Raw genomic sequence first — 27,678 nt, forward strand, 5'->3', positions numbered from 1 at the left:
CTCAGAGTGGACTAACCGACGCTGTTCTTGCCTTATTCGTGAAATAGTCCTTTCAATTTCAGGATCGAATATTAGCAAGCGCGGATCAGGAAGTGAACGCATGATTTGACGAAAGAAACATGCAGCTCATAGTAGTAAAATAAAATAAAATTCAAATAAATAAATTCTAATTAATAACTTTAGCACTCTATTGCAACTCCCCGGCAACGGCACCAAAAATTGATGAGACACAAAAGTTGGTGAATTAAAAATTATTAAAACAGTTACGTTGCAAGTGTAGTTCTTAACTCACCAAAAATCTGCATATCAATTTAGAAATATGTCACAGAGAGTTTAAATTAAAAATTACTGTGAGTTTAAGTCCCAGGTCGTCTCCCAACGAGTTGCAAAAAAGTGTGCTATTTTATTAATCAGATGTTCCAAGAAGTTGAGTTAAGTAGGTGGAAAATTAAATTGAGAAAATTCAAATAATAAGAATAAAGCCCTTGACTGGGAGTTGATTAGTTGGAATCTCTATCATTGATGGGATGATTTCAAGATTAATTTATAATTAATGGTTGTTCTGTTTAGTTATCCTTTACTAGGTAAAGGAAAGTCAAACAAGTTGGAATGCTAGATCTGTTCACGAGTTGCAACCCACTTAGTTCAAAGGGATTGGTGTTAGTGATTAGATAACAATCCAACAGTTAACCCAATTACAAATTTTCTTTCAATCCTTCCAACTCAAGAGTTCCTTTCAATCAACTCCCTATCAAGTGAGGAAACTACTCACTCATTGTAAATAATAAATCCATAACACATGAAAGGGAATTAAAAGAAGACATGATTATTGGAATGAAAAATAAGTTAAAATGGAAGAAATAATCCTTGTACTAAATAATCATGAAAGTATTCAAATGACAAAATTGAACAAAGCAAAGAACATGGAAGAATAAAACCAAGTTAAGAGAACGAACTAGAATGACGAAGTCTTGATGAGGAAATAACTCTTCTCAATGTTCCAATGCTAAGACCAAATGAAAATTAAAATTCTTAAACCTAGAGAAAGAAACCTAAAGGAGTAAAACTAGATCTAAAACTGAAAACTGTGTAGAATGAATGTTGTCTTTTGTTTCTGCATATTCTCTGGCTCTAGTCTGCTGTTTCAGGCCAAAAACTGGGTCAAAATAAGGTCCAAAATCGCCCCCAGTGAATTCTGCAGATTATGCAGATCGCACATGTCACGCGATCGCGTCATCCATGCGGACGCGTCATTCGCATTTTTCCTTGCCACGCGTTCGCATCGTCCACGCTACCGCGTCGCTTTAGCTTTTCTAATCTGCGCGGCCGCGTGAGCCATGCGACCACGTCACTGCGATTTGCTCTCCTTCGCGCGGTCGCGTGAGCCATGCGATCGCGTCACTTCTCGCTGGTTATCTCCTCAAATTCTTGTGTTCCTTCCATTTTTGCTAGCTTCCTTTCCAATCTCCAACTCGTTCATTCCCTATAAAGTCTGAAACACTCAACACACAGATCACGGCATCGAATAGAATAAAGGAGAATTAAAATTACATAATTAAAGTCTCTAGGAAGCAGTTTTCAAACATGTTATAAATTCAGGAAGGAATTATAATTTCATGCTAATTTAATGAATAAGTGGGTAAGGATCATGATAAAACCACACAATTAAACACAATATAAACCATAAAATAGTGGTTTATCAGTGGTCTAGGGACATCTGAGCTCCTTCTATAAGCCCATAGTAGAAGATGTCTAATTGCACCCACTCTGAAAATATTTCAGAGGGGCATTTCCTTAGCATCCCTCTGTATCTCTCCCAGTCATTATAAAGGGATTCATCATCCTCTTGTTTAAAGCCTTGGATGTTCAGCCTTAGCTGTGTCATCCTTTTTTGGAGGGAAATATTGATTGGCATCTATAGGAACTCAGAGTTCAAATAGTGTTATTGATTCTCCTAGTTCAGTATGATGATTCTTGAACACAGCTGTTTTATGAGTCTTGGCCGTGGCCCTAAGCACTTTGTTTTCCAGTATTACCACCGGATACATAAATGCCACAGACACATAACTGGGTGAACCTTTTCAGATTGTGACTCAGCTTTGCTAAAGTCTCCAATTAGAGGTGTCCAGGGTTCTTAAGCACACTCTTTTTTGCTTTGGACCTTGACTTTAACCGCTCAGTCTCAAGTTTTCACTTCACACCTTCACGCCACAAGCACATGGTTAGGGACAGCTTGGTTTAGCCACTTAGGCCAGGATTTTATTCCTTTAGGCCCTCCTATCCACTGATGCTCAAAGCCTTGGGATCCTTCTTATTTACCCTTGCCTTTTGGTTTTAAGGGTTATTGGCTTTTTGCTCTTGCCTCTTGGTTTTAAGAGCTTTTGGCTTTTTCTGCTTGCTTTTTCTTTTTCTTTCTTTTTTTTTTGCTATTTTTTTTTCTGCAAGCTTTGTTCTTTGCTGCTTTTTCTTGCTTCAAGAATCATTTTGATGATTTTTCAGATTATCAAATAACATGTCTCTAGTCATCATTCTTTCAAGAGCCAACATATTTAACATTATTAAACAGCAACTTCAAAAGACATATGCACTGTTCAAGCATTCATTCAGAAAACAAGAAGCATTGTTACCACATCAATATAATTAAACTAAGTTCATGGATAAATTCGAAACTCATGTACTTCTTGTTCTTTTTGAATTAAAACATTTTTCATTTAAGAGAGGTGATGAATTCATAGGACATTCATAACTTTAAGACAAAGTTACTAAATACTAATGATCATGTAATGAAGACACAAACATAGATAAGCACTTATCATAGAAACGAAAAACAGAGAAAGTAATAACAAGGAATGAGTCCACCTTAGTGATGGTGACGTTTCCTTCTTGAGGAACCAATGATGTCCTTGAGCTCTTCTATGTCTCTTCCTTGTCTTTGTTTCTCCTCCCTCATTGCTTTTTGATCTTCTCTAATTTCATGAAGGATGATGGAGTGCTCTTGATGTTCCACCCTTAATTGTCCCATGTTGGAACTTGATTCTCCTAGGGAGGTGTTGATTTGCTCCCAATAGTTTTGTGGAGGGAAATGCATTTGAGGCATCTCCGGGATCTCATGGTGATGAGCTTCATGCACCTCTTGAGCTCCATGAATGGGCTCTCTTGCTTGCTCCATCCTTTTCTTAGTGATGGGCTTCTCTTCCTCAATGGGAATGTCTCCTTCTATGAAAGCTCCAACTGAGTAACATAGATGGCAAATAAGATGAGGAAAAGCTAGCCTTGCCATGGGGGAGGACTTTTCGGCTATTTTGTAGAGTTTAAGGGAGATGACTTCATGAACTTCTACTTCCTCTGCAATCATGATGCTATGAATCATGATGGCCCGATCCACAGTAACTTCGGATCGGTTGCTAGTGGGGATGATGGAGCGTTGTATGAACTGTAACCATCCTCTAGCTACAAGCTTGAGGTCCAGTCTTCTTAGTTGAACCAGCTTGCCTTTGGAGTCCATCTTCCATTGAGCTCCTTCCACACATATGTCCATGAGGACTTGGTCCAACCTTTGATTAAAGTTGACCCTTCTAGTGTAGGGGCGTGCATCTCCTTGCATCATAGGCAAGTTGAACACCAACCTCACATTTTTCGGATTAAAATCTAAGTATTTCCCCCGAACCATGGTGAGATAATTCTTTGGGTCCGGATTCTTACTTTGATCATGGTTCCTAGTGATCCATGCATTGGCATAGAACTCTTGAACCATTAGGATGCCGACTTGTTGGATCGGGTTTGTTAGAACTTCCCAACCTCTTCTTTGGATTTCATGTCGGATCTCCGGATACTCATTCTTCTTAAGCTTGAAAGGGACCTCGGGGATCACCTTCTTCTTGGCCACAACATCATAGAAGTGGTCTTGATGAGCTTTGGAGATGAATCTTTCCATCTCCCATGACTCGGAGGTGGAAGCTTTTGTCTTCCCTTTCCCTTTTCTAGAGGATTCTCTGGTCTTGGGTGCCATCAATGGTAATGGAAAAACAAAAAGCTTATGCTTTTACCACACCAAACTTAGAATGTTGCTCGCCCTCGAGCAAGAGAAGAAAGAATAGATGAAGAAGAAGAAGAAATGGAGGAGAGGGAGAAGGGGTTGTGTTTCGGCCAAGAAGGGAAAAAGAGGGTTGTGTTGTGTGAATTTGAAGAAGAATGGAGGGCTTTATATAGGGAAGGGAGGGGGGTAAGGTTCGGCCATTTAGGGTGGGAAAGTGGTTTTGAATTTTGAAGGTAAGTGAAGTTTATGAGGTAGGTTTATGCGGAAGAGTGGATGGATGTGAGTGGTGAAGTGGTGATAGGGAAGAGAGATTGAGGTGATTGGTGAAGAGTTTTTGGGGAAGAGTGTTTATGGGATTGTGTGAAAGAGGGGTGAGAAGAAGTGAGTGGAGGTAGGTGGGGATCTTGTGGGGTCCACAGATCCTGAGGTGTTCAAGGATTTACAACCTTGCACCAAATTGGGCATGCAAAATGCCCTTGCACACAACTCTGGGCGTTCAGCGCCAGATTGGTGCTTGTTCTGGGCGTTGAACGCCCATTTGTTGCCCATTTCTGGCGTTGAACGCCAGAACCATGCTTGTTCTAGGCGTTCAGTGCCAGCTCTTCTCCAGGGTGCAATTTTGGCGTTCAAACGCCCAGATGCTTCCCATTTTGGGCGTTTAGCGCCAGAACCATGCTCTGTTCTGGCGTTGAATGCCAGCCAGATGCTTTTTACTGGCGTTTAAATGCCAGTGAGATCCTCCTCCAGGGTGTGATTTTTCTTCTGCTGTTTTTGATTTCGTTTTCAATTTTTGTATTTATTTTGTGACTCCACATGATCATGAACCTATAAAGACATATAACCAGTAAAAATATAATTAGATAAAAATTGGGTTGCCTCCCAACAAGCGCTTCTTTAATGTCAATAGCTTGACAGTGGGCTCTTATGGAGCCTCACAGATGTTCAGAGCATTATTGAGACTCCCTAACACCAAACTTAGAGTTTGGTTGTGGCCTCCCAACACCAAACTTAGAGTTTGACTGTGGGGGCTCTGGTTGACTCTGCAATGAGAGAAGCTTACTGTGCTTCCTCTTGTTGCGTGGAAAACTTGTCTCTCAACAAATCTTCCTTCGGCAAGTGTACCGAAGTTGTCGTCAAGTAAAAACTCACAATAGAGTGAGGTCGAATCCCACAGGGATTGATTGATCAAGCAACTTTAATTAGAAGAATGTTCTAGTTGAGCGAATCCAGAAATTGGGTTGAGAGTTGCAGAAAATAAAATGGCGGGAATGTAAATAACAGAAAAGTAAATGCTAGAATTAAAGGATTGGAAGTAAATGATTGAAAATAAATTGCAGAATTATAAATGGGAATGGGGGATTTGCTCATAAAAGTAAATCGCAGAAATTAAAGAGAATGGGTAAGATTAGAGATGGGGAGTTCATTGGGCTTAGGAGATGTTGCAATTCTCCGGATCAAGTTCATTTTCATCTCTTCCTCAATTAATGCACTCATTGATCTCCTTGGCAATCTTAAGTGATTGAATTGTAATTCCTTGCAATTCAATCTCTCAAATCTTGATCAATAACCAATTCCTTGGTCAATTGCTCATGAGAAGAGATGAAGTATGGTCACTGATTATACCACATGCATTTCCCAAACCAAGTATTGAGAGGGTTACAGTCACATACCCATCCAAACCCAATTTGGTCCAGCATGAGAAAGCATTTATAGCTTGATCTCTTCATTCCTCTTCCAAGGTTCAAAAGAGATCCAAGTTTGAATAGCTTCTCTTCCAAGATAACTACTCAATTGGATGAAGATCGAAAGCTTTCAAGTAAAATCAAGAGGAAAAATAGAAGAAGAACAATGAAAATTAGTATTGATCCATCAAATTACAACAGAGCTCCCTAACCCAATGAAAGGGGTTTAGTTGTTCATAGCTCTTGAAAATGAAAACAAAGATGGAGAATACATCATAAAACTAGAAATTGCAAAGAAAGTAAAATACAGAGAGTGGTTCTTCAGCCTCCAGAACTCCCTTACAATTCAAAGCTACTCCTATATATACTACTCTTCTCAGCTTCTAGTTCACTCTTCAAGTCTTGGGCCTTTGGATCTTGAGTTTGAAGCAGTTCCTTTCTTTATTTGGGCTTGGCTTTACTTGCAGAGAGAAAGTGCAGAGTGGGCAGAGATTTAAGCTCAGGGCGTAGGAGTGTTAATCATTTAGTGAAAGTCCAAGTTCGGGGACGTTAGTGACACTTAACATTGTCACTAACGTTCCAATGCACCCCTTTTGCCTCACGTTAAAACCCACGTTAACTAGGTTAACGTGGCTTTTAACGTTGCCTTGTCAACCTTCGAGAACGTTAGTGACACTCAACATTGTCACTAACGTTCCAGTGTGCCCCTTCTTGCTTCATGTTAAAGCTCACGTTAACTAGGTTAGCGTGGCTTCTAACGTGGCCTTTGCCATCCTTCGAGAACGTTAGTGACATTCAACATTGTCACTAACGTTCCAATGTGCCCCTAGGTCTCACGTTGGAGTCCACGTTAACTAGTTTAACGTGGCTTCTAACGTGGCCATCTTTTAGCCATCCCAACGTTAGTGACAATGTTGAGTGTCACTAATGTTGGCTCATCCTTCATTTCTCATCGTTAGCTTCCACGTTAACCAAGTTAACGTGGAAGTTAACGTGACTCTTGGGGGTTGTGTGGTTGCTTCAACGTTAGTGACAATGTTGAGTGTCACTAACGTTGTCGATAACTCTTCATCTTCTACGTTAGTTCCCACGTTAACCAAGTTAACGTGGGAGTTAACGTGGTACTTTGCACCATAGGCCAACGTTAGTGACAATGTTGAGTGTCACTAACGTTGGCTTCTCTTCCCCCCTTTAACGTTAGAGGCCACGTTAACTAGGTTAACGTGGCTTCTAACGTGGCCACTTATGAGTAATTGCCAACGTTAGTGACAATGTTGAGTGTCACTAACGTTGGCTCAACTTCTCTTCTCCACGTTAGAGTTTACGTTAACTTGGTTAACGTGACTCTCTAACGTGGGTATTGATGGCTTTTTTTGAGAGTGTTATTGGCAATCACTTTTCTCATTAATCTTGCAAGTTACCTCCCCTTTTCTTGCTTCTTTTTGGTCCTGAAATCAAGCCACAAAGTGCATCAAAGCTCTAGTCCAAGTCATGAGTAATGCAACATAATATTTGTCACTAAACTTATGCAAAATCCTCATGAAATCATGTAAAATACACAATGTATGCTTGAGTCAAGGCATAAGTGAATATTTACCCAAAACTAGCATATTTCCTAAAGAAATGCATGAAACTAACCTAAAAATAGTAAAGAAAAGGTCAGTGAAACTGGCCAAGATGCCCTGGCATCACCTCTCCATGGGTACAGAGAGAGATCCTTGAAATTTAAACACAAGGTTGTCTTCATTTAATTGAAGGATCAATTCTCCTCTGTCCACATCAATCACAGCTCTTGCTGTGGCTAGGAAGGGTCTTCCAAGGATGATGAATCCATCCTCATCCTTCCCAGTATCCAGGACTATGAAATCAGCAGGGATGTAAAGACCTTCAACCTTTACTAGCACGTCCTCTACTTGTCCATAGGCCTGTTTTCTTGAATTGTCTGCCATCTCTAATGAGATTTTGGCAGCTTGCACCCCATAGATTCCTAGTTTCTCTATTACAGAGAAGGGCATGAGGTTTATCCCTGAACCAAGGTCACATAGAGCCTTCTCAAAGGGCATGGTGCCTATGGTACAAGCTATTAAGAACTTTCCAGGATCCTGTTTCTTCTGAGGCAATGTCAGTTGATCTAGATCACTCAGTTCATTAGTGAACAAGGGAGGTTCATCTTCCCAAGTCTCAATACCAAATAATTTGGCATTCAGCTTCATGATTGCACCAAGGTACTTGGTAACTTGCTCTTCAGTAATATCCTCATTCTCTTCAGAAGAGGAATACTCATCAGAGCTCATGAAGGGCATAAGGAGGTTTAATGGAATCTCTATGGTCTCTAGATGAGTCTCAGATTCCTTTGGTTCCTCAGAGGGAAACTCCTTATTGATCACTGGACGTCCCAGGAGGTCTTCGTCCTTAGGATTCACGTCCTCTCTTACAGGTTCGGCCATGGTAATTAATTCAATGGCCTTGCACTCTCCTTTTGGATTCTCTTCTGTATTGCTTGGGAGAGTACTAGGAGGGATTTCAGTGATCCTTTTACTCAGCTGGCCCACTTGTGCCTCCAAATTTCTAATGGATGACCTTGTTTCATTCATGAAACTTACAGTGGCCTTGGACAGATCAGAGACTAAGTTTGCTAAATTAGAGGTATTTTGTTCAGAGATCTCTGTCTGTTGCTGAGTGGATGATGGAAAAGGTTTACTATTGTTAAACCTATTTCTTCCACCATTATTAAAGCCTTGTTGAGGCTTTTGATCCTTCCATGAGAAATTTGGATGATTTCTCCATGATGAATTATATGTGTTTCCATAAGGTTCACCCATATAATTTACCTCTGCTATTGCAGGGTTTTCAGGATCATAAGCTTCTTCTTCAGAAGATGCCTCTTGAGTACTGTTGGATGCAGCTTGCATTCCATTTAGACTCTGAGAAATCATATTGACTTGCTGAGTCAATATTTTATTCTGAGCTAATATAGCATTCAGAGTATCAATTTCAAGAACTCCCTTCTTCATAGGCGTCCCATTATTCACAGGATTCCTTTCAGAAGTGTACATGAACTGGTTATTAGCAACCATGTCAATGAGTTCTTGAGCTTCTGCAGGCGTTTTCTTTAGGTGAATGGATCCACCTGCAGAAGTATCCAATGACATATTAGCTAATTCAGACAGACCATCATAGAATATATCCAAGATGGTCCATTCTGAAAGTATGTCAGAAGGACACTTTTTGGTCAGTTCCTTGTATCTCTCTCAAGCTTCATAGAGGGATTCACCTTCTTTCTGTTTGAAGGTTTGAACATCAACTCTAAGCTTGCTCAGCTTTTGAGGAGGAAAGAACTTGGCTAAGAAAGCCTTGACCAGCTTATCCCAAGAGTTCAGGCTATCCTTAGGTTGAGAGCCCAACCATATTCTAGCTCTGTCTCTTACAGCAAAAGGGAAAAGCATGAGCCTGTAGACTTCAGGATCTACTCCATTAGTCTTAGCAGTATCACATATCTGCAAGAATTCAGTTAAGAACTAAAAAGGATCTTCAGATGGAAGTCCATGAAACTTGCAGTTCTGCTGTATCAGAGAAACTAGCTGAGATTTCAGCTCAAAGTTGTTTGCTCGAATGGTAGGAATGGAGATGCTTCTTCCATGTAAATTGGAATTTGGTGCAGTAAAGTCACCAAGCATCCTCCTTGCATTATTGTTGTTGGGTTCGGCTGCCATCTCCTTTACTTGTTCGAAATTTTCAATAAGGTTGTCTCTGGATTGTTGTAATTTAGCTTCTCTTAGTTTTCTCTTCAGAGTCCTTTTAGGTTCTGGATCAACTTCAACAAGAATGCCTTTTTCCTTGTTCCTGCTCATAAGAAAGAGAAGAGAACAAGAAAAGAAGAGGAATCCTCTTTGTCACAGTAAAAAGGTTCCTTATTGTTAGTAGAAGAAGAAAAGGAATATGGGTGAAGAAGAATGAAGAATCCAAACACAAGGGTAAGGATAGGAGCAGTGATGTGAGATGAAGAGAAGTGTTAGTAGATGAATAAATAATTAGGAGGAGATGAGGGAGATGGATTTTCGAAAATTATTTTTGAAAAAGGGTTAGTGATTTTCGAAAATAGTTTTTGAAAAAGGTTAGTAATTTTCAAAAATCAGAAATCAAAATAATTAGTTAATTAAAAAGAAATTTTGAAAAAGAGGGAAGATATTTTCGAAAATTAGAGAGAGAGAGTTAGTTAGGTAGTTTTGAAAAAGATAAGAAACAAACAAAAAGTTAGTTAGTTAGTTGAAACAAATTTAAAAATCAATTTTGAAAAGATAAGAAGATAGGAAGTTAGAAAAGATATTTTAAAATCAAATTTTTGAAAAAGATAAGATAAGAAGATATTTTTGAAAAGATATGATTGAAATTAGTTTTGAAAAATATTTGATTTTTAAAATCACAATTAATGACTTGATTCACAAGAAATCACAAGATATGATTCCAGAACTTAAAGTTTGAATCTTTCTTAACAAGTAAGTAACAAACTTGAAATATTTGAATCAAAATATTAATTGATGATGTTATTTTCGAAAATTATGATATAAAATTAAGAAAAAGGTTTTTGAAAAATATTTTTAAAATTTTCGAAAATAACTAATAAAAATGAAAAAGATTTGATTTTTGAAAAAGATTTTGAAAAAGATAAGATTTTTAAATTGAAAATTTGATTTGACTCATAGGAAACAATTGAATTTTAAAAATTTTTGAAAAAGTCAACTCAAATTTTCGAATTTATGAGAAGAAAAAGGAGAAGATATTTTTTTGATTTTTGAATTTTTAATGATGAGAGAGAAAAACATGAAAAAGACTCAATGCATGAGAGTTTTTAGATCAAAACATGTGATGAATGCAAGAACACTATGAATGTCAAGATGAACACCAAGAACACTTTGAATGTCATGATGAACATCAAGACTTATTTTTGAAAATTTTTATATGCAAAGAAAACATGCAAGACACCAAACTTAAAAATTTTTCATGTATAGACACTATGAATGCAAGAATGCATATGAAAAACAAGAAAAGACACAAAACATGAAAACATCAAGATCAAACAAGAAGACTTACCAAGAACAACTTGAAGATCATGAAGAAGACTATGAATGCATGAATTTTTCGAAAAATGCAAGATGAATATGCAATTGACACCAAACTTTCAACTTGACTCAAGACCCAAACAAGAAGCACAAAATATTTTTGATTTTTTTTTTATTTTATGATTTTTTTTGTATTTTCTTTTTAATATTTTCGAAAATCATTTTGAAAAAGAAAAATAAGGATTCCAAAATTTTTAATATGAATTCCAGGAATCTTATGCTCTTTAGTCTAAAGCTTCAATCAAAGGGTTAGGCATGGCTTAATAGCCAGCCAAGCTTTAGTATGTAACTCAGACATGACACGCCTAACATACCCTATCCAAAAGAATTAGACATGGCTTTACAGCCAGCCAGGCTTCAACATGCTTCATGAAACACTAGAATTCATTCTTAAAAATTCTGGAGAAAAATATATTTTTATTTTTTTTGAAAACATTTTTATTTTAAAATTTTTTCAAAAACAAAGGAGAAAATTTTTGAAATATTTTTTTTTTCGAAAAACAGATGAGAAATTTTTGAAAGGTTTTTGAAAAATTTTTGAAAATAAAACAAAAAGAAAATTACCTAATCTGAGCAACAAGATGAACCGTCAGTTGTCCAAACTCGAACAATCTCCAGCAACGGCGCCAAAAACGTGGTGCACGAAATTGTGATCATCAATGGCGCCATCAACATGGTGCGCTCAATTGTAATCTCAACTTTTTATCACAACTTCGCACAACTAACCAGCAAGTGCACTGGGTCGTCCAAGTAATAAACCTTACGCGAGTAAGGGTCGATCCCACGGAGATTGTTGGTATGAAGCAAGCTATGGTCATCTTGTAAATCTCAGTCAGGCGGATATAAAATGGTTATGGAGTTTTCGAAAGTAAATAATAAAATAAGGATAGAAATACTTATGTAAATCCTTGGTGAGAATTTCAGATAAATGCATGAAGATGCTTTCGTTCCTCTAAACCTCTGCTTTCCTGCTGTCTTCATCCAATCAGTCTTACTCCTTTCTATGGCTGGCTTTATGTAAGGACATCACCGTTGTCAATGGCTACTTTTAATCCTCTCTGGAAAATGGTCCGATGCACTGTCACTGCATGGCTAATCGTCTGGAGGCATCACCCTTGTCAATGGCTGCATCCCATCCTCTTGTGAAAATGGTCCAAATGCTTTGTCACAGCACGGCTAATCATCTGAGGTTCTCGATCATACTGGAATAGGATTCACCCTCCTTTTGCGTCTGTCACTACGCCCAGCACTCGCGAGTTTGAAGCTCATCACAGTCATTCAATCCCAGAGTCCTACTCGGAATACCACAGACAAGGTTTAGACTTTCCGGACTCTCATGAATGCCGCCATCAATCTAGCTTATACCACGAAGATTCTAATTAAGAGATCCAAGAGATACCCATTCAATCTAAGGTAGAACGGAAGTGGTTGTCAGGCACGCGTTCGTAGGGAATGATGATGATTGTCACATTCATCACATTCAGGTTGAAGTGCGAATGAATATCTTAGAAGCGGAATAAGTTGAGTTGAATAGAAAAACAGTAGTACTTTGCATTAATCTTTGAGGAACAGCAGAGCTCCACACCTTAATCTATGGAGTGTAGAAACTCTACCGTTGAAAATACATAAGTGAAAGGTGCAGGCATGGCCGAATGGCCAGCCCCCAAAACGTGATCACAGGATCAAAATACAATCCAGGATGTCTAATACAATAGTAAAAAGTCCTATTTATAATAAACTAGTTACTAGGGTTTACAAAAGTAAGTAATTGATGCATAAATCCACTTCCGGGGCCCACTTGGTGTGTGCTTGGGCTGAGCTTGAATGTTACACGTGCAGAGGTCATTCTTGGAGTTGAACGCCAGGTTGTAACGTATTTCTGGCGTTCAACTCTGGTTTGTGACTTGTTTCTGGCGTTTAACTCCAGACAGCAGCGTCGTACTGGCGTTCAACGCCCTTTTACGTCGTCTAAACTCGTACAAAGTATGGACTATTATACATTTCTGGAAAGCCCTGGATATCTACTTTCCAACTCAATTAGAAGCGTGCCATTTCGAGTTCTGTAGCTCCAGAAAATCCACTTTGAGTGCAGGGAGGTCAGAATCCAACAACATCAACAGTCCTTCTTCAACCTCTGAATCTGATTTTTGCTCAAGTCTCTCAATTTCAGCCAGAAAATACCTGAAATCACAGAAAAACACACAAACTCATAGTAAAGTCCAGAAATGTGAATTTAACATAAAAACTAATAAAAACATCCCTAAAAGTAACCAGATTCTACTAAAAATATACTAAAAATAATGCCAAAAAGCGTATAAATTATCCGCTCGTCAATGCCTCTCTATACAAAATTTATGAAAGAATTGTTGACCTACAAGAAGAATTGGAAGGAACAAGAAACAGTGGTGTTAACCAAGGAATGTAGTGCTATTATCCAACACAACCTTCCTGAGAAGATGCCAGATCCAGGGAGCTTTGTAGTTCCTTGCACTATTGGAGATGTCACCATTCAGAGGGTTTTATGTGATCTTGGAGCTAGCATCAATCTCATGCCACTTTTAGTGATGAAAAACCCTCTTGTATTTCTCTTCAACTTGCTGATCTTTCTATTAAATTACCTATGGGTGTTGTTGAGGATTTACTTGTGAAAGTAGGACCATTTATTTTTCCTGTTGATTTTGTTATATTAGAGCTCTGATTGATGTGCAAAAGGGTGAATTAACCCTGAGAGTCAATGAAGAACAGGTGGTCCTTAATGTTTTTGAAGCTCTCAAGCATCCTAATGATTTTGAAGGGTGTATGAAAATAGATATTATTGAACCACTTATTCAAGAGGCACTGAAAGCTGAGGTGCTTGATGACATTCTGGATCCTATTTCTGAGTATGAATTAGTTGAAGTTGATGAGTCACCACCCCAGAGGGTTATGGTTAACACGCCTAAAGCAGAGGAGGAAGCCCCCAAGCTTGAGCTCAAACCTTTACCTCCTTCTCTGAAATATGTGTTCTTGGGTGAAAATGATTCCTATCCAGTGATTATTAGCTCTTCCCTGAAGCCTGAAGAGGAAGAGGCACTTATTTCAGTGCTCAGGAGCCATAAAACAGCTCTTGGGTGGACCATTAGTGACTTGAAAAGATTAGTCCAACCAAGTGTATGCACAAGAGCCTCCATGAAGATGATGCTAAACCAGTTGTGCAACCACAAAGGAGACTCAATTCAACCATGAAAGAGGTGATTCAAAAAGAGGTAATGAAATTATAGGAAGCAGGTATTATTTACCCTATTTCTGACAGTCCTTGGGTAAGTCCTGTGCAGGTAGTTCTCAAGAAAGGAGGGATGACAGTGATCAAGAATGAAAAGAATGAGCTTATTCCTACACGAACAGTCATAGGTTGGAGAATGTGTACAGACTACAGGAGGCTAAACACGGCAATAAGGAAGGATCACTTCCCCCTGTCTTTCATTGATCAGATGCTTGAGAGGTTAGCCGGTCATGCTTTTTATTATTTTCTAGATGGATACTCTGGATATAATGAAATTGCAGTGGACCCTCAAGATCAAGAGAAGACAGCATTCACATGCCCCTTTGGAGTATTTGCCTACAGGAGAATGCCTTTTGGAGTTTATAATGCTCCAGCAACTTTTCAAAGGTGTATGCTTTCAATTTTTTCTGATATGGTTGAAAAGTTCATTGAGGTATTTATGGATCATTTTTTTGTTTTTGGTAATTCTTTTGAATCCTGCCTTAAGCATTTATCTCTTGTCTTGAAACGGTGTCAAGACAAGAAACCTTGTTTTAAATTGGGAAAAATGTCATTTTATGGTTACAGAAGGTATTGTTCTTGGACACCGGATTTCAAGTAAGGGAATTGAGGTTGATAGAACAAAGGTGGAGGTAATTAAAAAATTACCACCACCAGCTAATGTTAAGGCAGTTAGGAGTTTCTTGGGTCATGCGGGATTTTATAGAAGATTTATAAAGGATTTTTCTAAAATTGCTAAACCATTAAGCAACCTATTGGTTGTTGATGTTCTTTGTGTCTTTGATTTTGATTGCCTGCATGCTTTTGAAACTCTAAAAGCAAACCTTACCTCTGCTCCCATCATAGCTCTCCCTGACTGGGATTTACCATTTGAGTTGATGTGTGATGCTAGTGATTTTGCTATAGGAGCTGTTTTAGGACAAAGGCATGGCAAGCTTATAGATGTCATTTACTATGCTAGCCGTGTGTTAAATGATTCCCAAAAGAATTACACAACTACAGAAAAATAATTATTAGCTATTGTGTATGCTGTTGATAAGTTTAGGTCTTATTTAATTGGTTCTAAGGTTATTGTTTATACTGATCATGCTGCTTTGAAGTGCCTTCTAACAAAACAGGATTCTAAACCAAGATTAATCAGATGGGTGTTACTCCTTCAGGAGTTTGATATTGAGATAAAAGATAGGAAAGGGTCAGAAAATCAAGTAGCTGACCATCTCTCCCGAATTGAGCCTGAAGCAGGAGTACAACCACCCACAGCTATGACTGAGACATTTCTGGATGAGCAATTATTCCTTATTCAGCAGGCTCCATGGTTTGCAGACATTGTGAATTACAAAACCATGAATTTTATTCCAAAGGAGTACAGTAGGCAATAAGTAAAGAAGCTATTGACTGATGCAAAGTACTACATTTAGGAGGAACCGTACCTTTTTAAAAGGTTTTCAGATGGTTTAATCCGGAGATGTGTCCCGAATGAGGAAAAACAGCAGATTCTCTGGCACTGTCATGGTTCTGATTATGGAGGACACTTTGGTGGTGAAAGGACAGCTACAAAGGTCCTTCAGAGCGGGTTTTATTGGCCGACTCTCTTCAGAGATTCAAGAGAATTTGTGAAGCACTGTGACAGATGTGAAAAAGCCACAAATCTCCCTGCCAACCATGAACTGCCACAGTAGGGGATTCTTGAGGTTGAATTGTTTGATGTATGGGGTATTGATTTCATGGGACCTTTCCCACCCTCACATTCAAACAACTATATCTTAGTGGCAGTTGATTATGTGTCCAAGTGGGTGGAAGCTGTGGCTCTACACACTAATGATGCCAAGGTGGTAATGAGTTTTCTTCAGAGATATATCTTTAGCCGGTTTGGTGTTCCAAGGACACTCATTAGTGATGGAGGAAGTCACTTCTGTAACAGATAGCTGGACTCTCTTCTACAAAGATATGGAGTCCGTTATAAAATGGCAACCACCTATCACCCTCAGACAAGTGGACAGGTTGATGTTTCCAACAGGGAACTCAAGAGGATTCTAGAGAAGACCGTCAGTGTTTCAAGAAAGGACTGGTCTAGGAAGCTTGATGATGCTCTATGGGGATACCGTACAGCTTACAAGACTCCTATTGGTATGTCCCCTTATCAATTGGTCTATGGCAAAGCCTGTCACTTGCCAGTTGAGCTAGAGCATAAAGCTTACTGGGCAATCAGGTATCTGAATCTTGATTCAGAAGTTGCAGGAATTAAGCGAATGCTTCAGTTGAATGAGCTTGATGAATTTAGATATTCAGCCTATGAGAATGCCAAGCTCTATAAGGGGAGAACCAAGTTATTGCACGATAAGAAGATTACCATCAGAGTCTTTGAGCCTGGACAGAGAGTGCTTCTGTATAATTCAAGGCTCAAACTCTTTCCCGGGAAGCTGAATCCCGGTGGTCAGGACCGTTTGTGGTTACCAGAGCTTCACCATATGGTCATGTGGAAATACAAGAAGAGAATTCTGACAGGAAATTTACAGTGAATGGCCAGAGGTTGAAGCACTATTTTGGAGGCGAGATCAATTGACAGAGGTCCGCTCATCTGCTGAATTAGCAGAACTGACCGTCAAGATAGTGACGTTAAAGAAGTGCTTGTCGGGAGGCAACCCGATAAATTTGTATCCTTAGTTATTTTTTGTAGTGGTGATTTTCTAATTTATTTGATTTTTATTGAGTTTTTACATTTTTTCTTTCGTTTTACGTGTGTTATGATCTTGCAGCTATTTTAGAACAGGAACCGAACACTTCGAAAAACTTTTTGCCTAAAAAAAAAAAGAGCACACGACGCGCACGCGTCATATGTGAGTGTGAGAAAAATAAAAATTAAACAGAGAGTTGGGCAGGAGTGGTGCTAGTGGCGTGCCTTGCGCACATGCGAGCCCACACGTACACGTCATTCACGCGTGCGCGTCATTTGCGCTTTTAGCCAACCACGCGTGCGCGTACCTAACGCGTACGCGTGACCTTGAAAATCGGCGTCAACGAGTGTTTGGGTAGAAAGTTGTGTTGGCTTGGGCCTGGAACTGTGCTAGAGGCACAAACTTGATCAAGCGTGCGCGTACTTTGCATAAATGGCCATCCACGCATGCGCGTTAATGACGCGTACGCATCATATGAGAATTTTGGTTCCCAGGCCACGCGAACAGAGAGTTGTGCGTGCCCGCAGCCGCCTTCGCGCGATTCACACAACCAAGGGCACGCATACGCGTGCCAGACGCTTACACGTCACTTTCAAAATCGGGCGACCCACGCGTACGCGTGCTGTACGCGTACGCATCGCATGCGCCGCACAACTCCACTAGTGCGCCGCCCAGTTCTGATTTTCATTCTCTCTCCCTCCCAAATCCTAATTCTCTCTTGTTCTTTTATCCTTTTATTCTTCTTTCATCATACTATTTGTTTTTGTTTTCAGTTCTTCTTTGCTTGAGGACAAGCAAACCTTTAAGTTTGGTGTTGTCGCTTCGCTGTTGGTTTTCCTGTTTAATTTTGTGGTACCAAAGGGAGGCGAATCATCTTCACAGAGGAGCACACCCTGAAGAATAAAACGGCCACTAGGATAACTGAGGTGGTTGAATTCCTTTCATTCTATATTCTTTCTCGCTCTCACTATGTTATGTTCCGGTCTTTTGCTATTTTGTCTCGTTTATTGCATGATCCTTTATTAGATAAATTCCTAGGTTCTAGTTTAGTTCTGTTATTTTCAAAATTTCTGTTAGTTACTTTAATTGCGAAAGGTGTCTCATGTATTACCCACTGAGCTTAAAATCAAAAAGAAAGAAGAAAAGGGGATGTAATGCATGAGAAATTGAGTTTATTTTTTTTAGACTAGTCTCATTTAATTAAATGTAGTGGTGTTCTCTGTAATTCTGAATGCATGACATAAACCGTGCATGTTTGAATTTGAATCAATGAATGTTGACGTATAAGGAAAAGAAATTTAGAGAAGTATTATGAATCTTCTGAAAATTTGTGACAGTTAATCCTTGAAGCAAAAGAAACAGCAAAAAAAAAAGAGAGGATATAAAAGCAATGTCCAAGTCTCTGAGCATAAATGACTAGGGAGGTCAGACATGATTAAAATCTCAAAGAGTTGTTTCCATAGTCATATGCTTGTGGTGTTCTTGTGTCAAGTAATCCTTGAGACAGAACATTTATAGTCGAGATCAACTGCAACTAGTAGAGTATGCCAAAGGCTTTGAGCACCACTGTCTGGGAATAGCTGAAAGAAAAAAATAAGAACTTCAAAAGAGTTTCCCAGTTAAGTGCTTGTGGTGTTCTTGTGTCAATTAACCCTTGAGACAGAACATTTAAAGTCACGGCTAGGCTCAAGGTGCAAAGCACCAGTTAATTGAGAATTAAAGGACATCTGTTGTGTTCAAGGATTTAACTGAGGTATAAAGATCAGAGAACTCATAAAATGATCCAGATTCTAATTCCGCATGACATTGACATTCCTCTGATTCAAAGGAGTGTGAGATGCCAAAACTGTTCAGAATTGCAATAGATAAATTCCACTTTAAGAAGAGACACAAGCATAACTAAACTCTCACTTCTCATGAAAATTCACATCTTAATCTTGCACTTATTTTGGTTTCTTGAGGACAAGCAACAATTCAAGTTTGGTGTTGTGATGCGTGAGCATCTTTCCTATCTTTTCCTAGTGAATTTGCATTTAATTTGTTGAGTTTAATCAAGAATTAATTATCTTTTAGCCACTTTGGATGCTACTTTGAGTCTTGTGCAATTCTGTTTATTTTAGGCATCATTCGGATGGATTTGATGGAGTTTCCGCAGAAAAAAAGAAGAAGGCTATATAGGGTAGGAATGGCTTAGAGGATGGAGAGGAAGCTTGCACAAATGGAAGGAGCAAAAGAATTAAAGGAGATGACTAGCGAGGAGCGACGCGTGCGCGTATCTGACGCGTGCGCCTGATTTGCAGATTTGCACAGCGACGCATCCTTGTCTTTGTTTATGTCTTGGATTTAAACAAATTAGGGTAAAGTATACTTTTTGTCCTTAAAGTTTGACAAAAGTTTTAAAAATACCCCTAAGTTTTATTTTGTTTCAATTTTGTCCAAGAAGTTTTCGATTTGTATCAAATATACCCCTGACGGCTAATTTTTAAAAAATTTAAAACCAATTCAACAATAATTTCATAAAATCAACCTTTCAATACAAACAAATGAAGCATAATTTTCATGCATTATTGTTAAATTGGTCTTAAATTTTTTGAAAATTTAGCTGTTGAGGGTATATTTGATGCAAATCGAAAACTTTTGGGACAAAATTGAAGCAAAATAAAACTTAGAGGTATTTTTAAAACTTTTGACAAACTTTAGGGTCAAAAAATATACTTTACCCAACAAATTATTATAATTCTACCTCGTCTACAAGCATCGTGCTGCTAGGCGAAGCGGTGGAGTGCTGCACCCTAGATGGCGAAAGTCCAGTAGCCGAAAGCATCACTAGCTTACGCTCTTGGTGCATAAAATTGTGATTCCTGGTAATGGCTCCAAAAGCTTGGTGCTCTAATCTTAATTCATAATTTGTCACAACTTCGATACAACTAACCAGCAAGTGCACTGGGTCGTCCAAGTAATAAAACCTTACGTGAGTAAGGGTCGATACCACGGAGATTGTCAGCTTGAAGCAAGCTATGGTCACCTTGTAAATCTCAGTCAGGCGGATATCAAATGGTTATGGAGTTTTCGAATAATAATAATAAATAAATAGAAAATAAAGATAGAGATACTTATGTAATTCATTGGTGAGAATTTCAGATAAGTGTATAGAGATGCTTTCGTTCCTCTGAACCTCTGCTTTCCTGCTGTCTTCATCCAATCCTTCCTACTCCTTTCCATGGCAAGCTTTATATAGGGCATCACCGTTGTCAATGGCTACATCCCATCCTCTCTGTGAAAAAGGTCCAAATGCTCTGTCACGGCACAGCTAATCATCTGGAGGTTCTCGATCATACTGGAATAGGGTTCACCCTCCTTTTGCCTCTATCACTACGCCCAGCACTTGCGAGTTTGAAGTTCGTCACAGCCATCCCTTCCCAGATTCTACTCGAAATACCACAGACAAGGTTTAGACTTTCTGGATCTCAGGAATGGCCATCCATGGGTTCTAACTTATACCACGAAGATTCTAATATCTCGGACTCGGTCCTCTGTATTAGATATCTAAGAGATACTCATTCTAGCTTGTTGCATGTAGAACGAAAGTGTTCGTCAAGCACGCGTTCATAAGTGAGAATGATGATGAGCATCACATAATCATCACATTCATCATGTTCTTGGGTGCGAATGGATATCTTAGAAGCGGAATAAGTTGAATTGAATATAAAACAGTAGTACTTTGCATTAAATCATGAGGAACAGCAGAGCTCCACACCTTAATCTATGGAGTGCAGAAACTCTACCATTGAAAATACATAAGTGATAATGGAGTTCATTGGTCTCGGCTCCAGAGGGGAACCGGAGTAACCAAGACTCTGAATACAATGATAAAAAGTTCTATATATACTAGACTAGCTACTAGGGTTTACAGAAGTAAATAATTGATGCATAAATCCACTTCTGGGGCCCACTTGGTGTGTGCTTGGGCTGAGCTTAAAGTTTACACGTGCAGAGGCTTCTTTTGGAGTTGAACGCCAAGTTGTAACGTATTTTTGGCATTCAACTCTGGTTCGTGACGTGTTTCTGGCGTTTTAACTCCAGACTACAGCGTAGAACTGGCGTTCAACGCCCTTTTGCGTCATCTAAACTCGGGCAAAGTATGGACTATTATATATTGCTGGAAAGCCCTGGATGTCTACTTTCCAATGCCGTTAAGAGCGCGCCATTTGGAGTTTTGTAGCTACAGACAATCCACTTTGAGTGCAGGGAGGTCAGAATCCAACAACATCAGCAGTCCTTCTTCAACCTCTGAATCTGATTTTTGCTCAAGTCCCTCAATTTCAGCCAGAAAATACCTGAAATCACAGAAAAATACAAAAACTTATAGTAAAGTCCAGAAATGGGAATTTAAGATAAAAACTAATAAAAACATCCCTAAAAGTAACTAGATCCTACTAAAAACATACTAAAAACAATGCCAAAAAGCGTATAAATTATCCGCTCATCACAACACCAAACTTAAATTGTTGCTTGTCCCCAAGCAACTGAAAATCAAATAGGATAAAAAGAAGAGAATATACTATAAATTCCAAACTATCAATGAAACATAGCTCCAATCAGATGAGCGGGACTTGTAGCTTTTTGCCTCTTGAAAAGTTTTGGCATCTCACTTTATCCATTGAGGTTCAGAATGATTGGCATCTATAGGAACTCAGAGTTCAGATAGTGTTATTGATTCTCCTAGTTCAGTATGTTGATTCTTGAACACAGCTACTTTATGAGTCTTGGTCGTGGCCCTAAGCACTTTGTTTTCCAGTATTACCACCGGATACATAAATGCCACAGACACATAACTGGGTGAACCTTTTCAGATTGTGACTCAGCTTTGCTAAAGTCCCCAATTAGAGGTGTCCAGGGTTCTTAGGCACACTCTCTTTTCGCTTTGGACCTTGACTTTAACCGCTCAGTCTCAAGTTTTCACTTGACACCTTCACGCCACAAGCACATGGTTAGGGACAGCTTGGTTTAGCCGCTTAGGCCAGGATTTTATTCCTTTAGGCCCTCCTATCCACTGATGCTCAAAGCCTTGGGATCCTTCTTATTTACCCTTGCCTTTTGGTTTTAAGGGTTATTGGCTTTTTGCTCTTGCCTTTTGGTTTTTAGAGCTTTTGGCTTTTTCTGCTTGCTTTTTCTTTTTCTATTTTTTTTTTGCCAATTTTTTTTCTCTGCAAGCTTTGTATTCACTGCTTTTTCTTACTTCAAGAATCATTTTTATGATTTTTCAGATTATCAAATAACATGTCTCCTGTTCATCATTCTTTCAAGAGCCAACATATTTAACATTCTAAAACACCAACTTCAAAAGACATATGCTCTGTTCAAGCATTCATTCAGAAAACAAAAAGTATTGTCTCCACATCAATATAATTAAACTAAGTTCAAGGATGAATTCGAAACCATGTACTTCTTGTTCTTTTGTTTTTAAAACATTTTTCATTTAAGAGAGGTGATGGATTCATATTCACTACTTTAAGGCATAGACACTTAGACACTAATGATCATGTAATAAAGACACAAACATAGATAAATATTTAACATAAGAAAATGAAAAACAGAAAATTTAAGAACAAGGAATGAGTCCACCTTAGTGATGGTGGCGTTTCCTTCTTGAGGAACCAATGATGTCCTTGAGCTCTTCTATGTCTCTTCCTTATCTTTGTTGCTCCTCCCTCATAGCTCTTTGATCTTCTCTAATTTCATGGAGGATGATTGAGTGCTCTTGATGTTCCACCCTTAGTTGTCCCATGTTGGAACTCAGTTCTCCTAGGGAGGTATTGATTTGCTCCCAAAAGTTCTGTGGAGGAAAGTGCATCCTTTGAGGCATCTCAGGGATTTCTTGGTGATGAGCTTCTTCATGCGTCTCTTGAGATCCATGAATAGGCTCTCTTATTTGCTCCATTCTTTTCTTAGTGATGGGCTTGTCCTTATCAATGAGGATATCTCCCTCTATGTCAATCCCAGCTGAATTGCATAGATGGCAAATGAGGTGAGGAAAAGCTAACCTTGCCATAGTGGAGGACTTGTCAGCCACCTTGTAGAGTTCTTGGGGTATAATCTCATGAACCTCCACCTCTTCTCCAATCATGATGCTATGGATCATGATGGCCCGGTCTATAGTAACTTCAGACCGGTTGCTAGTGGGAATGATTGAGCGTTGAATGAACTCCAACCATCCTCTAGCTACAGGCTTAAGGTCCAGTCTTCTCAGTTGAACCGGTTTGCCTTTTGAGTCAATCTTCCATTGAGCTCCTTCCACACATATGTCTATGAGCACTTGGTCCAACCTTTGATCAAAGTTGACTCTTTTTGTGTAGGGGCGTGCGTTCTCTTCCATCATTGGCAAGTTGAACGCCAACATCACATTTTCTAGACTAAAATCTAAGTATTTCCCCCGAACCATGGTGAGATAATTCTTTGGGTTTGGGTTCTTACTTTGATCATGGTTCCTAGTGATCCATGCATTAGCATAGAACTCTTGAACCATTAGAATTCTGACTTGTTGGATGGGGTTTGTTAGAACTTCCCAACCTCTTCTATGGATCTCATGTCAGATCTCCGGATACTCATTTTTCTTGAGTTTGAAAGGCACCTCGGGGATCACCTTCTTCTTGGCTACAACATCATAGAAGTGGTCTTGATGGGCTTTGGAGATGAATCTTTCCATCTCCCATGACTCGGAGGTGGAAGCTTTTGTCTTCCCTTTCCCTTTTCTAGAGGATTCTCTAGTCTTAGGTGCCATCAATGGTAATGGAAAAACAAAAAAGCTATGCTTTTACCATACCAAACTTAGAATATTGCTTGCCCTCGAGTAAGAGAAGAAAGAAGAGATGAAGGAGAAGAAGAAATGGAGGAGAGGGAGAGAGGTTTGTGTTTCTGCCAAGAAGAGGAAGAGAGGGTTGTGTTGTGTGAAAATGAAGAAGAATGGAGGGGTTTATATAGTGTAGGGAGAGGGGTTAGGTTCGGCCATTTAGGGTGGGTTTGGGTGGGAAAGTGATTTTGAATTTTGAAGGTAGGTGGGGTTTATAAGGTAGGTTTATGGGGAAGAGTGGGTGGATGTGAGTGGTGAATGGGTAATAGGGAAGAGAGAGATTGAGGTGATTGGTGAAGAGTTTTGGGGAAGGGTGTTTATTGGGAAGAGACGATGAATGAGAAGAGGGGAGAGTATGAGTGGAGGTAGGTGGGGATCCTGTGGGGTCCACAGATCCTGAGGTGTCAAGGAATTGCATCCTTGCACCAATTAGGCATGTAAAATGCCTTTGCATGCAATTCTGGCGTTTAAACGCCGAATTGGTGCTTGTTCTGGGTGTTCATCACCCAGATGCAGCATGTTTCTGGCGTTGAACGCCAGTTCTACGCTTGTTTCTGGCGTTCAGTGCCAGCTTTCCTTAGTGTGCATTCCTGGCATCTGAACGCCAGGATGCTGCTTGTTTTGGGCGTTCAACGCCAGATCCATGCTCTGTTCTGGCGTTGAACGCCAGCCAGATGCTCCTTACTGGCGTTTAAATGCCAGTATGCCCTTCCTCCAGGGTGTGATTTTTCTTCTGCTATTTTTGATTCTGTTTTTTATTTTTCTATTTATTTTGTGACTCCACATGATCATGAACCTAATAAAACATGAAAGAATAATAAAAATAAAAATAAAATTAGATAAAAAAAATTGGGTTGCCTCCCAACAAGCACTTCTTTAATGTCAATAGCTTGATAGTGGTCTCTCATGGAGCCACACAGGTGATCAGGTCAATTTTATAGACTTCCAACACCAAACTTAGAGTTTGGATATGGGAGTTCAACACCAAACTTAGAGTTTGGCTGAGGCCTCCCAACACCAAACTTAGAGTTTGACTGTGGGGGCTTTAGTTGACTCTGTACTGAGAGAAGCTTACTGTGCCTCTTTTCCATGTTTACAGAAGGATGATCTTGAGTTTTAAACACAAGGGAGTCCTCATTCAATTGAAGGACTAGTTCACCTCTGTCTACATCAATCACAGCTCTTGCTGTGGCTAGGAAGGGTCTTCCAAGAATGATGGATTCATCCTCATCCTTCCCAGTATCCAGGATTATGAAATCAGCAGGGATGTAAAGGCCTTCAACCTTTACTAACATGTCCTCTACTTGTCCATAAGCCTCTTTTCTTGGGTTGTCTGCCATCTCTAATGAGATTCTGGCAGCTAGCACCTCAAAGATTCCCAGTTTCTCCATTACAAAGAGTGGCATGAGGTTTATTCGTGACCTAAGGTCACATAGAGCCTTCTCAAAGGTTATGGTGCCTATGGTACAAGGTATTAGGAACTTTCCAGGATCCTGTTTCTTCTGAGGCAATGTCAGTTGATCCAATACATTTAGTTCATTGGTGAACAGGGGAGGTTCATCTCCCCAAGTCTCTTTACCAAATAAATTGGCATTCAGCTTCATGATTGCACCAAGGAACTTGGCAACTTGCTCTTCAGTGACATCCTCATTCTCTTCAGAAGAGGAATACTCATCAGAGCTCTTGAATGGCATAAGGAGGTTCAATGGAATCTCTATGGTCTCTAGATGAGTCTCAGATTCCTTTGGTTCGTCAGAGGAAAACTCCTTATTGATCATTGGATGTCCCAGGAGGTCTTCCTCATTGGGATTCATGTCCTCCTCCTCTCTTGTGGGTTCGGCCATGATGGTCAATTCAATGGCCTTGCACTCTCCTTTTGGATTTTTTTTTGTATTGCTTGGGAGAGCACTTGGAGGGGTATCAGTGATCTTCTTACTCAGCTGGCCCACTTGTGCCTCCAAATTTCTAATGGAGGACCTTGTTTCATTCATGAAACTCAAAGTGGCCTTAGATAGATCAGAGACTAAGTTTGCTAAATTAGATGTATTTTGTTCAAAATTCTCTGTCTGTTGCTGAGTGGATGATGGAAAAGGTTTACTATTGTTAAACTTGTTTCTTCCACCATTATTAAAGCCTTGTTGAGGCTTTTGTTGATCCTTCCATGAGAGATTTGGGTGATTTCTCCATGAGGGATTATAAGTGTTCCCATAGGGTTCACCCATGTAATTTACCTCTGCTATTGCAGGGTTCTCAGGATCATAAGCCTCTTCTGCAAAAGATGCCTCTTGAGTACTGTTGGATGCAGCTTGCATTCCATTCAGACTCTGAGAAATCATATTGACTTGCTGAGTCAATATTTTATTCTGAGCCAATATTTTATTCTGAGCCAATATGGCATTCAGAGTATCAATTTCAAGAACTCCCTTCTTCTTAGGCGTCCCATTATTCACAGGATTCCTCTCAGAAGTGTACATAAACTGGTTGTTAGCAACCATGTCAATGAGTTCTTGAGCTTCTGCAGGTGTTTTCTTTAGGTGAATGGATCCACCTGCAGAAGTATCCAATGACATCTTAGCTAATTCAGACAGACCATCATAGAATATATCCAGGATGGTCTATTCTGAAAGCATGTCAGAAGGACACTTTTTGGTCAGTTGCTTGTATCTCTCCCAAGCTTCATAGAGGGATTCACCTTCTTTCTATCTGAAGGTTTGAACATCCACTCTAAGCTTACTCAGCTTATCCCAAGAGTTCAGGCTATCCTTAGGTTGAGAGTCCAACCATATTCTAGCTCTGTCTCTTACAGCAAACGGGAAAAGCATGAGCCTGTAGACTTCAGGATCTACTCCATTAGTCTTAACAGTATCACATATCTGCAAGAATTCAGTTAAGAGCTAAAAAAGATCTTCAGATGGAAGTCCATGAAACTTGCAGTTTTGTTGCATCAGAGAAACTAATTGAGGATTAAGCTCAAAATTGTTTGCTCCAATGGTAGGGATGGAGATGTTTCTTCCATGTAAGTTGGAATTTGGTGCAGTAAAGTCACCAAGCATCCTCCTTGCATTATTATTATTTTCGGCTGCCATCTCCTCTTCCTGTTCAAAAATTCCTGTAAGTTTGTCTCTGGATTGTTGTATTTTAGCTTCTCTTAGTTTCCTCTTCAGAGTCCTTTCAGGTTCAGGGTCTGCTTCAACAAGAATGTTCTTGTCCTTGCTCCTGCTCATATGAAAAAGAAGGGAATAACAAAGAAAATATGGAATCCTCTATGTCACAGTATAGAGATTCCTTTGTGTGAGTAGAAGAAGAAAAGAATGTAATGTAAGGAAAGAGAAGGGAGGAGAATCCAAACACAAGGGTGAAGAGAGCAGAGATATGAGATGAAGAGAAGTGTTAGTAAGTAATTAAATAAATAGAAGAGGGTGAGGGAGAAGAGAATTTCGAAAATAATTTTTTTAAAAGGAGTTGATGATTTTCGAAAATTAAGATAAAATTAAAATTAAAATTAAAAGTTGAAACAATTAATTAATTAAAAGAATTTTTGAAAAAGAGGGAGGTTTTTTTGAAAATTAGAGAGGGATAGTTAGTTAGGTAGTTTTGAAAAAGATAAGAAACAAACAAAAAGTCAATTAGTTAGTTGAAAAAGATTTGAAATTCAATTTTGAAAAGATAAGAAGATAAGAAGTTAGAAAAGATATTTGAAAAAGATAGGATAAAAAGATATTTTTGAAAAGATATGATTGAAATTAGTGTTGAAAAAGATTTAATTTTTAAAATCACAATTAATGACTTGATTCACAAGAAATCACAAGATATGATTCTAGAACTTAAAGTTTGAATCTTTCTTAACAAGTAAGTAACAAACTTGAATTTTTTGAATCAAAACATTAATTGTTGATGATATTTTCGAAAATATGATATAAAATTAAGAAAAAGAGTTTAGAAAAATATTTTTAAAATTTTCGAAAATAAATAAGAAAAATGAAAAAGATATGATTTTTGAAAAAGATTTTGAAAAAGATAAGATTTTTAAATTGAAAATTTGATTTGACTCAT

The 27,678-nt window shown here is 38.9% G+C and overlaps 2 non-coding genes across 2 annotated transcripts; both read left to right on the forward strand.

The window, feature by feature from the left end:
* The first annotated feature begins 8,928 nt into the window (after positions 1-8,928).
* LOC148568580 (small nucleolar RNA R71) lies at positions 8,929-9,032 on the forward strand. The gene has a single exon (XR_015882430.1). It is a non-coding gene; the product is annotated as a small nucleolar RNA R71 (small nucleolar RNA).
* Positions 9,033-26,249: 17,217 nt separating this feature from the next.
* Positions 26,250-26,357, forward strand: LOC148568581 (small nucleolar RNA R71). Its single transcript, XR_015882489.1, has one exon. It is a non-coding gene; the product is annotated as a small nucleolar RNA R71 (small nucleolar RNA).
* The last annotated feature ends 1,321 nt before the right edge of the window (positions 26,358-27,678 follow it).

This window comes from Arachis ipaensis, chromosome B4 (genome assembly GCF_059453495.1).
Source record: "Arachis ipaensis isolate K30076 ecotype BB chromosome B4, ASM5945349v1, whole genome shotgun sequence".
Classification (NCBI taxonomy): Eukaryota; Viridiplantae; Streptophyta; class Magnoliopsida; order Fabales; family Fabaceae; genus Arachis; species Arachis ipaensis.